General features: G+C 36.8%; 1 pseudogene; it reads left to right on the top strand.

Annotated features, from left to right (window-relative positions):
• Positions 1 to 8240: 8240 nt before the first annotated feature.
• On the top strand, positions 8241 to 9748 carry LOC104662653 (annotated as a pseudogene).
• The last annotated feature ends 782 nt before the right edge of the window (positions 9749 to 10530 follow it).

The following is a 10530-nucleotide window of genomic DNA, read 5'->3' as shown; positions in this document are numbered from 1 at the left end:
TCACATAAGATTGGTAAGATAAATTTTAGTATGTGCATGTACTGGAATACTATATAGCCAGTAAACAAATTGACAGTGAAGCTCTCTTTATACCAGTAAAGAATGGTCTTGAAGAGATATTGTAAAATGAAAAAACAAAACAAAACAAAAAAAAAAAACAATTTGTAAAGCAATGTAGATTATCTTATCACCAAGGAAAAAATGCAATTATTACATGCAAGCATGCAAATATATCTCTGGAAAGATTAATGAAAATCTATTATTATTAGCTCCTTCTGGGAAGAACCAGGTGAATGTAGAGGTTGAAGGAACACATACTCTTCACTTTAAACTCTTGAATTTTATAAAGAAATCTTATTTTACCTATTCAGAAATAGATAAGAAAATGTAAGAGAAAATGCTAATAATGATAACAATAAAAAAATAGTGAAATTGGCTATCAGATGATGAAATTGCTTGTTGCTTCCAGGAATTATATCAGCCAGCCCAATGAGGGGTCTAAGACTAAGATCTGAGTACTAGAATGCAAAAAAAAATTGAATCCTATTCTTGTTTTCATTTTGGCCTGGTTTTCCAATTGCTTCTATTTGTTTTGAGACTAAGGCATACACTTTTCTGTGGCCTTTGACATCTCAGCTATAGTAGCCTCTACTTCCTTTCTCTGAATTCAAGTTTTAAGGTGTTAGAAGCATAAATTACCAAACATTAAGATTAAGCACTGATAACAGGGATCCTGCCAACCTTGTCAGTAGTGGTCTCTTTGCAGTAGGCTCAGATAGAAAGGACAATGTGCCTTTCCAGAACTGAACGCCCTGATGGGGGATGATAGACCCAGACACATAGAGGCCTGGTGTTGACCCTTCATTGTTAGAGTCTAAGAAGATTCAGTTATAGTAATGAGTGGCAGACAGCTAGGCCTGAATGGCTGACATAATTCTGTAGATGGCCAATGCAGTGGACCAGCCATAGGGTTAAATGGGAAGGAGAGAAAACAATCAAGTGAAATAAATGCTTTCTACCAGGAGGTTGAGCGGTAGCCCCGATAAAGTGTCACATCCATAGCCTTGATCTGAGCTAATTTCAGACCCTGAACTCAGCTGGAGTGGAGGGCAGTACCCCAGGAAAAGGACACTGCAACTCGAGGACTCAAATAAATGATGATGATTTCCCAAGTTCTCCCCCTAGGAAACCTCTGGAGCCATTTACTGGATACCCATATACTAGGGAAATACAAACACTCAAATATTTCAAGGACCCTTGGAATCCGGATCCAAGTTGCCCATGGTACCCAGATCATGGAAAGCCATCATAAAATACTTGTTAAAATAGGAAGTTAGGGCCTCCAGGTTATAAATATAGTCTTGGCCCACATAAACTTATTGCAATATAGTATTTGTTTCAAATTAAAAGGTAATGTTTGTTTGAAGACAGATACCTTACTTATTTTTCTGTCCATCCCCTTGGGAGTATGTTCAGGCATAGGATGTGCTAAATAAGCTTCTTTTATAAAAACAATAGGATGGTGCATGCATGATTATTTTCAATTGGCAAAATCTCATGAACTTCCCAGAGATCAGTGGTAATAAGTTGTTTGAATTATCGACTCCAGGTTAAGGTCTCTGAGGTGATTTAAAGGCTACGAGGCCAGGTGCAGTGGCTCACACCTATAATCTCAGCAACTTGGGAGGCTGAGGCAGGTAGATCGCTTGAGGTCAGGAGTTTGAGACCAGCCTGGCCAACATGGTGAAACCCTGTCTCTACTAAAAATACAAAAATTAACCATGTGTGGTGGCACATGCCTGTAATCCCAGCTACACAGAAGGCTGAGGCAGGAGAATCATTTGAACCTGGGAGACAGAGGTTGCTGTGAGCCGAGATCGTGCCATTGCACTCCAGCCTAGGCAACAGAACCTGGGTGACAGAGTGAGGCTCTGTCTCAAAAAATAATATGCAATACAATACAATACAATAAAAGCTATGAGAAGAAAAGAAATTTTCCTGGTACAGTGTACTCTCGAACTCATGTCTTACAGTCTCTGTGAAACTGGGCCAAAGACTGAATTTTTTTTTCTGTGCTTTATGCAGTGACTCAGACAAATCTATGAGCTCACACAAATCTGTAACTTCATGTATCAGAGTCTCTATAAAACTGTATCAAAGAATTTTTCTCTCTGCTTTATAGAGTGATTCACCCAGATCTGTAAAGAAATGAAGACAATTTTAGAGCTTTCAATATCTGATATTTCACATCAGGTCAAATCTGATACTTTCAAAACTGGATAGATCTATTTCGGTTAGCTTTGATGCTCGCAATAAGAATCTCATTTAATGTTATCTAAGGACTATAGTTCAAGAAGACTAAGACACTATTCAGTCGGGGCACAATAAGAACACCTTATAAGCACCACTCATCCTTTTTTTCTGAGCATGCTTTTGACATGTTTCAATGATTCAGAGACATTCTAGTGAATCCCATTTTGACAGCAAAGTGGGATCAAGAGACCCCAAGGCCATCCTCAGGATCAATGACTCTTTAGTCATTCAGAGTCATCAATGACTCTGGAACTCAGAGATACATCCCATCAGTATCTAATTTATTGAGAGTTTTTAGCATGAAGGGCTCTTGAATTTTGTCATAGGCCTTTTCTGCATCTGTTGAGATAATCATGTGGTTTTGTCTTTGGTTCTGTTTATGCTGGATTACGTTTATTGATTTGTGTATGTTGAACCAGTCTTGCATCCCAGGTACGAAGCCCACTTGATTGTGGTGAATAAGTTTTTTGATGTGCTGCTGGATTCGGTTTGCCAGTATCTTATTGAGGATATTCACATCAATGTTCATCAGGGATATTGGTCTAAAATTCTCTTTTTTTATTGTATCTCTGCCAGGCTTTGGTATCAGGATGATGCTGTCCTCATAAAATGAGTTAGGGAGGATTCTCTCTTTTTCTGTTGATTGGAACCCACAGCCAATATCATACTGATTGGGCAAAAACTGGAAGACTTCCCTTTGAAATCTGGCACAAGACAGGGATGCCCTCTCTCACAACTCCTATTCAACATAGTGTTGGAAGTTCTGGCCAGGGCAATCAGGCAGGAGAAAGAAATAAACGGTATTCAGTTAAGAAAAGAGGAAGTCAAATTGTATCTGTTTGCAGATAACCTGATTGTATATTTAGAAAACCCCAACATCTCAGCCCAAAATCTCCTTAAGCTGATAAACAACTTCAGCAAACTCTCAAGATATAAAATCAATGTGCAGAAATCACAAGCATTCTTATACACCAATAAGAGACAAACAGAGAGCTAAATCATGAGTGTACTCCCATTCACAATTGCTTCAAAGACAATAAAATACCTAGGAATCCAACTTACAAGGGATGTGAAGGACCTTTTCAAGTAGAACTACAAGCCACTGCTCAATGAAATAACAGAGGACACAAACAAATGGAAGAACATTCCATGCTCATGGGTAGGAAGAATCAATATCATGAAAATGGCCATACTGCCCAAGGTCATTTATAGATTCAATGCCATTCCCATCAAGCTACCAATGACTTTCTTCCCAGAATTGGAAAAAACTACTTTAAAGTTCATATGGAACCAAAAAAGAGCCCACATTGCCAAGACAATCCTAAGCAAAAAGAACAAAGCTGGAGGCATCATGCTACCTGACTTCAAACTATACTACAAGGCTACAGTAATCAAAACAGCATGGTACTGGTACCAAAACAGAGATATAGACCAATGGAACAGAACAGAGCCCTGAGAAATAATACCACATATCAACAACCATCTGATCTTTGACAAACCTGACAAAAACCAGAAATGGGGAAAGGATTCCTTATTTAAAAAATGGTGCTGGGAAAATTGGCTAGCCATAAGTAGAAAGCTGAAACTGGATCCCTTCCTTATACCTTATACAAAAATTAATTCAAGATGGATTAAAGACTTAAATGTCAGACCTAAAACCATAAAAACCCTAGAAGAAAACCTAGGCTATACCATTCAGGACATAGGCATGGGCAAGGGCTTCATGTCTAAAACACCAAAAGCAATGGCAACAAAAGACAAAATTGACAAATGGGATCTAATTAAACTAAAGAGCTTCTGCACAGCAAAAGAAGCTACCATCAGAGTGAACAGGCAACCTACAGAATGGAAGAAAATTTTTGCGATCTACTTATCTGACATACGGCTAATATCCAGAATCTACAAAGAACTAAAACAAACTTACAGGAAAAAAACAAACAACCCTATCAAAAAGTAGGTGAAGGATATGAATAGACACTTCTCAAAAGAAGACATTTATGCAGCCAACAGACACATTAAAAAATGCTCATCATCACTAGCTATCAGATAAATGCAAATCAAAACCACAATGAGATATCATCTCACACCAGTTAGAATGGCGATCATTAAAAAGTCAGGAAACAACAGGTACTGGAGAGGATGTGGAGAAATAGGAACGCTTTTACACTGCTGGTGGGACTATAAACTAGTTCAACCATTGTGGAAGGCAGTGTGGCAATTCATCAAGAATCTAGAACTAGAAATACCATTTGCCAGAAATCCCATTACTGGGTATATACCCAAAGGATTATAAATCATGCTGCTGTAAAGACACATGCACATGTATGTTTATTGCAGCACTATTCACAATAGCAAAGACTTGGAACCAACCCAAATGTCCATCATTGATAGACTGGATTAAGAAAATGTGGCACATCTATATCATGGAATACTATGCAGCCATATAAAAGGATGAGTTCATGTCCTTTGTAGAGACATAGATGAAGCTGGAAACCGTCATTCTCAGCAAACTATCGCAAGAACAGAAAAACAAACACTGCATGTTCTCACTCATAGGTGGGAATTGAACAATGATTACACCTGGGCGCAGGAAGGGGAACATCACACACTGGGGCCTGTCTGGGGTCGGGGAAGGGGGAAGGATAGCATTAGGAGATATACCTAATGTTAATGACGAGTTAATGGGTGCAGCACACCAACATGGCACACATATACATATGTAACAAACCTGCACGTTGTACACATGTACCCTAGAACTTAAAGTACAATTTGAAAATATTAAAAAATGAAGACATGGAACTCAGAAAAATGTTATGCTCACAGTTACAACTCATTACATTGAACAGCTACAAATTGAAACCAGCAAAAACAAAAGGGACATGGACCAGAGTCTGACACCAAGCATAGACTTGCATTTGTGTTCTCCCTTGAGAGTTGCACAGACATTATCTAATTCTCCCACAAATAATGTGTGACACATGTCAACCAGGGATGGTCACACAAATTTAGTGTTTTTATTAGAGGGCAGTCATGTAGGAATGGAGTGCTCATGTGGCTAATCTTATTTGTTCAGACTCCTCCCTCTTCAGAGGTCAAACTGGTATGGTATATCCTAAGACTTCTACCATAAATCACATATTTAGCATAAAGTACCTGGTATGACCCAAGCCCTCAACATGTCCAAACATTTATTATAAGGCTGGTTATTCTAAGGGCCTACCCTTTATGTCCCAGGAACCAGTTGAGGGCCAGACCTTTCTTACAGAATTAATCTTTTATTAGATAGTGTTAAAGAATGAAGAAGGTGATAACATGAGAAATACAAAATAAAGATTTGTATTGTCTTACTGGAAGAATATGTCTATTTTTTTCTTGACTTTTTAAAGTATAAATATTCTTTCTCTGAAAGATGTAACTAGGCTCTAGCAAAATATGCTGTAAGTATATGTTTTTGAAAGTAGTTTATTTTATTTCATTGTTATTCTGTGCTTAGCAACTTCCAATCTGATTACAGTTGACCCTTGAACAACGTGGGTTTGAACTTTGAGTTCACTTAACATGGATTTTTTTCAACTAAACACAGTATGAAAATACACTGTTTGAGGAATGTGAAACCCACATATATGGAGGGCCATCTTTTGGTATACACGAATTCTGCAGGGCCACTGCTGGACTTGGGTATGCAAGGATTTTGCATGGATTATCCACAGTGGTCCTAGAACCAATTCTCTATGTATACTGAGGGATGACTGTAGTTATTTTTCTTCATATAGAACGGAAAAAGTATTTACTAAGGAATATATGTATATGAGACTTAAGAAGTTATAACACTGATTGTAACCTGGATATGGTACAAATTTCATGGTACTAATTGGCCCAAAATCACTTGATCCAACACTGGGCCCAAATTTCCTTAATGTGTTCAAACTCTAGCTGCTGGAGTTTCTCAAGGAATCATAACCCATGAAAATAAATTATCAATCACCTTTCAGCAACCAGAAATCAGCACTGAAACAGGCTTTGATCAATCTTAAAAATTGACATCAAATTTTTAGGTTGATTCCCACCTCCCATTGAATTTTCTACCACCAAGGTCATGCTCTGTCACCTAGAATCAGTTTTAAGACATCCTTCAGATAGTCAACTCTGGTAGTGGGGCATTGAACACAAAATGGGCATTACAGCACAAAATCCCATACAATTGAAACTAAGCTAAAAAGAAATTCCAAACTCAGTGGAGTTCTCTCCTCCACTCTAAGTGAGGATCGTGCCCTGGTTAGCTTTGTTAGTTCAACCACATAGATAGACCTTATCTAAGGAAAGATAAGCACTCTATCTCACGATTTCCAAATATCACTTAGAAACAAGTTTTATGAACTTCTCCTTGGCCTTGTATCCTCTTCTCTCCAATCTTGATTTTGAGTTATAGGAAAGAGGAACAGTCTTAGTTGCCACTCCTGTAAAATCAATAAATCATGGTGGTTCAGGTCCTAGAAGGATGCCACAGCTTCTCCTGAGCCTGGTGAGTGATGGTGCTCATGGTGTTGTGACACAGTGTCCACTCGAAAGCACTATCAGTGCAAAAATCCACAAGTCGTTCTTGCAATCAGTCTAGAAAGTGTATGGCAGCAAGAGATTTAGGCGTCTACTCTTCATTCATTCATTTGTTCACTCGCTATTTCAGCTAGGCTATATACAGCTAGATAATGGGACAAAAAACACATATTTTTGAAGACAGTCAAGTTCAAACTTCAGATGTGGATAAGTATTTCTTTAGCAAATTTTTATCAGTTATGGGCTGTATTGAGGATTAAAATGCTATGAATTAAACCCAACAAGTTTATTGTTCATCCACTAAATGCCAGGCACTGCGTTTTATTTTATGTATGATTCAATATACCAGTCTTCGCCCTCACAAAGATGACTTTCTGGTGAGGGAAATAAACAAGTAAAAACATAAATGCAACCAGGGTGATAATGTTTGCCAGAAAAGTTATGAAAAGCTACAATGTAAAAGAAAATGTGGTAATTCCAATAAAGAGGAACAAGTACTCTGTGAGTTCAGAACAGGAAGAGACTATGACCATAAAAAACAGCCCTAGGCTTAAAATAACTGGTCTTTTAAAAAGTTATACAAGGTGTAATTGTAGAGATAAAGGGACCATTCAAGTGGAAAGACCAGCATAAGCCAAGTCAGATATGTTAGAAAGTGTTGGTCTTGCTAAAGGTACTGTAGAATTATTCCGTTTGACTGAAGCACTGAATAGGTGTGTTGAAATGAAAGATGAGACTGGAAATGAGATTAGGGCTTGACAAGAAGGGACTTGAAGATCAGGAAACTAGAATTAGACATCTTCAAACCATACCAGAATTCTAGATTTGGCTTATAGTTTTACTGCCATCAAGAGTTTATAATTTGGTATAATTTGGGGGTTTTTTGATCAGATTCTCAACAGATTCTATCTGGAAGATTGGAAATAATTTATATTTTGAGGAAAAATCATATCCCCAGATCCCTTTGTATTATTCCTAAAGTAACCAATTTAAATTAAAAAACAAACAAAAATAGGACTTATTTCAACAAAATCAATTTATTTTAACGTTGGGAAATTATATGGGTGTTTTCTGAGATTATTATTGAAAATTCAAACGGGATTAATCCATTTTCAAAAAGTATAGGTAACCAAAGATTTATTTATGAACTGCTTTCAATTTATATTTAGAATAATGTACAATAAAGATAAATGGTTCATTGCAAATAATGCTATAAAATTATCCCATGTACAATTTTTTCAAGTGAGTCAATTTTATAATATCAGACAGACAAAAGCTGAAGGATTTCATCAATAACAGACCTGTCTTACAAGAAATGCTAAAGGGACTCCTTCAATCTGAAAGAAAAGGACATTAATGAGCAATTAAAAAAAATCAACTGAAGGTACAAAACTCACTGGTGGTAGCAAGTACACAAGGAAAAAAAAGAATATTATAGCACCATAATTGTGGTGTGTAAACTCCTCATATCGCAAGTAGGAAGACTAAAAGATAAACCTATCTAAAATAATAACTATAACAACTTTTCAAGCCATACACAGTATAATAATAAATAGAAGCAACAAAAATTTGAAAAGCATGGAGATGAAATTAAAGTGTAGAATTTTTAGTCATTTTCTCTTTGCTTGTTTGTTATTTGTTTGTTTATGCAGTCAGGGTTGTCATCAGTTTGAAATAATAGGTTATAAAATATTATTTGCAAACCTCATTGTAACCTCAAATCAAAAAACATACAACAGATACACAAAGAATAAAAAGCAAGAAATTAAAACATACCACCAGAAAAAATCACCTTTGCTAAAAGGAAGACAGGAAAGAAAAGAAGACCACAAAACTACTAGAAAACACATAAAATAGCAAGATTAAATCCTTACTTATCAATGATTACATTGAACGTGAATGGACGAAACTCTCCAATCAAAAGACATAGAGTGATCCTCCACTGATCAGGCCTCCAAGCACATTCCCCAGGCCCCTATCCAGGTCTTCATCTCTCCTATTCCTGCCACTGTCACCTCCACCCTTCAAGAATGAGTTAACTAGGAACATGTCTCCTCACATCCAGAGGTCTGGCAGTCAGTTCTTCAGCAGAGGCAGAAGAAGTGGCAGAGTGGTCATGTGCTTCCTAGGTGGAGTCATTAGCTCCATCATGGAGGTGGCTACACAGCACAACCTAGAGCCCCTGCCTCCACACACACATTGCTCCAACACTGAGGCCAACAAGAGTGAGGAGGTCCATCATTTCTGGAGAGTCTTTGCCCAGTTGGCTGGAGATGGCATCAAGGTCAGTGGCACAGAACTGATGAATGTTCTCAACAAGGTTGTTATCAGTAGGACTGAACTGAAAACTCATGGTTTTGGCATTGATACATGTCAAAGCATGGTGGCCATGATGGATAGTGACATCACAGGCAAGCTGGACTTTGAGGAATTCAAGTACTTGTGGAACAACATCAAAAGGTGACAGACAATATACAAGCAGTTTGATGTTGACTGATCTGGAACCGTTTGCAGCAGTGAACTTGCAGGGGCCTTTGGGGCAGCAGGGTTCCACCTGAATGAACAACTACAACATAATATTCTGACACTACTTGGATGAAGGAGGGAACATGGATTTTGACAACTTTATCAGCTGCTTGATCACATTCTTCTCTTTAGCATGTGTATCATTCTCAAGAATAGACAGTATGTTAGGCCACAAAGCAGTCTAAAAAATTGAAATTATAAATAGAAATGAATAATAAGGTGATCATTGAAAACCATATCTATATCAAAAAAGTAGAAAAATGTCAAGTAAACAACATAATAATGTATCTTAAAAAACTAGAAAAGCAAAAGCAAACCAAATCCAAAATTAGTAGACTTAAAGAAATAAGAAAGATCCGAGCAGAAATAAATGAAGTGAAAATTAAAAAAATACAAAAAACTAACAAAACAAAGTTGATTTCTTGAAAGATAAAATTGACAAACCATTAGTCTAAGAAAAACAGAAAGAAGATGCAAATAAATGAAATCAGACATGAAAAAAGAGACATGACAATGGACACCACAGAAATTCAAAAGATCATTAGAGACTACTATGAGGAGCTATATGCCAATAGCTTGGAAAGCCTAGAACAAATGTATAAATTCCTAGACAAATACAATCTACCAAGATGAAGAAATCCAAAATCCAAATAAGTCAATAATAAGTAATGAGATGTAAGCCATAATAAAAAATCTCCCAGCAAATAAACCCTGGCATTCAATAGCTTCACTGCTTAATTTTACCAAACATTAAAAGAAAAACTAATACCATTCCTACTCAAACTATTCCAAAAAAAAAATAGAAGAAATGGGAATACTTCAAATTCATTCTACAAGGCTGGTATTATGACACATCATGATACCAGATGACATCAAAAATAGAAATAGAAACATACATCAAAAATAGAAAACTACAGGCCAATATCCCTGATGTATATATATTTTTAATTTTAATTTTTAATTTTTGTCAGTACTAAGTAGTTGTATATATTTGTGGGGAACATGAGATACTTTAATACAGGCATGCAATGTGTAATTATCACATCATTGTAAATGCAGTATCCATCCCTCAAGCATTTGTCCTCTGTTGCAAACAATCCAATTACATTCTTTTAGTTATTTTAAAATGTACAATTA

Source organism: Rhinopithecus roxellana, chromosome 12, assembly GCF_007565055.1.
Source record: "Rhinopithecus roxellana isolate Shanxi Qingling chromosome 12, ASM756505v1, whole genome shotgun sequence".
Taxonomy (NCBI): domain Eukaryota; kingdom Metazoa; phylum Chordata; class Mammalia; order Primates; family Cercopithecidae; genus Rhinopithecus; species Rhinopithecus roxellana.
The sequence above is the reverse complement of the archived record's forward strand: the minus strand, read 5'-3'. Positions and strand labels throughout refer to the sequence as shown.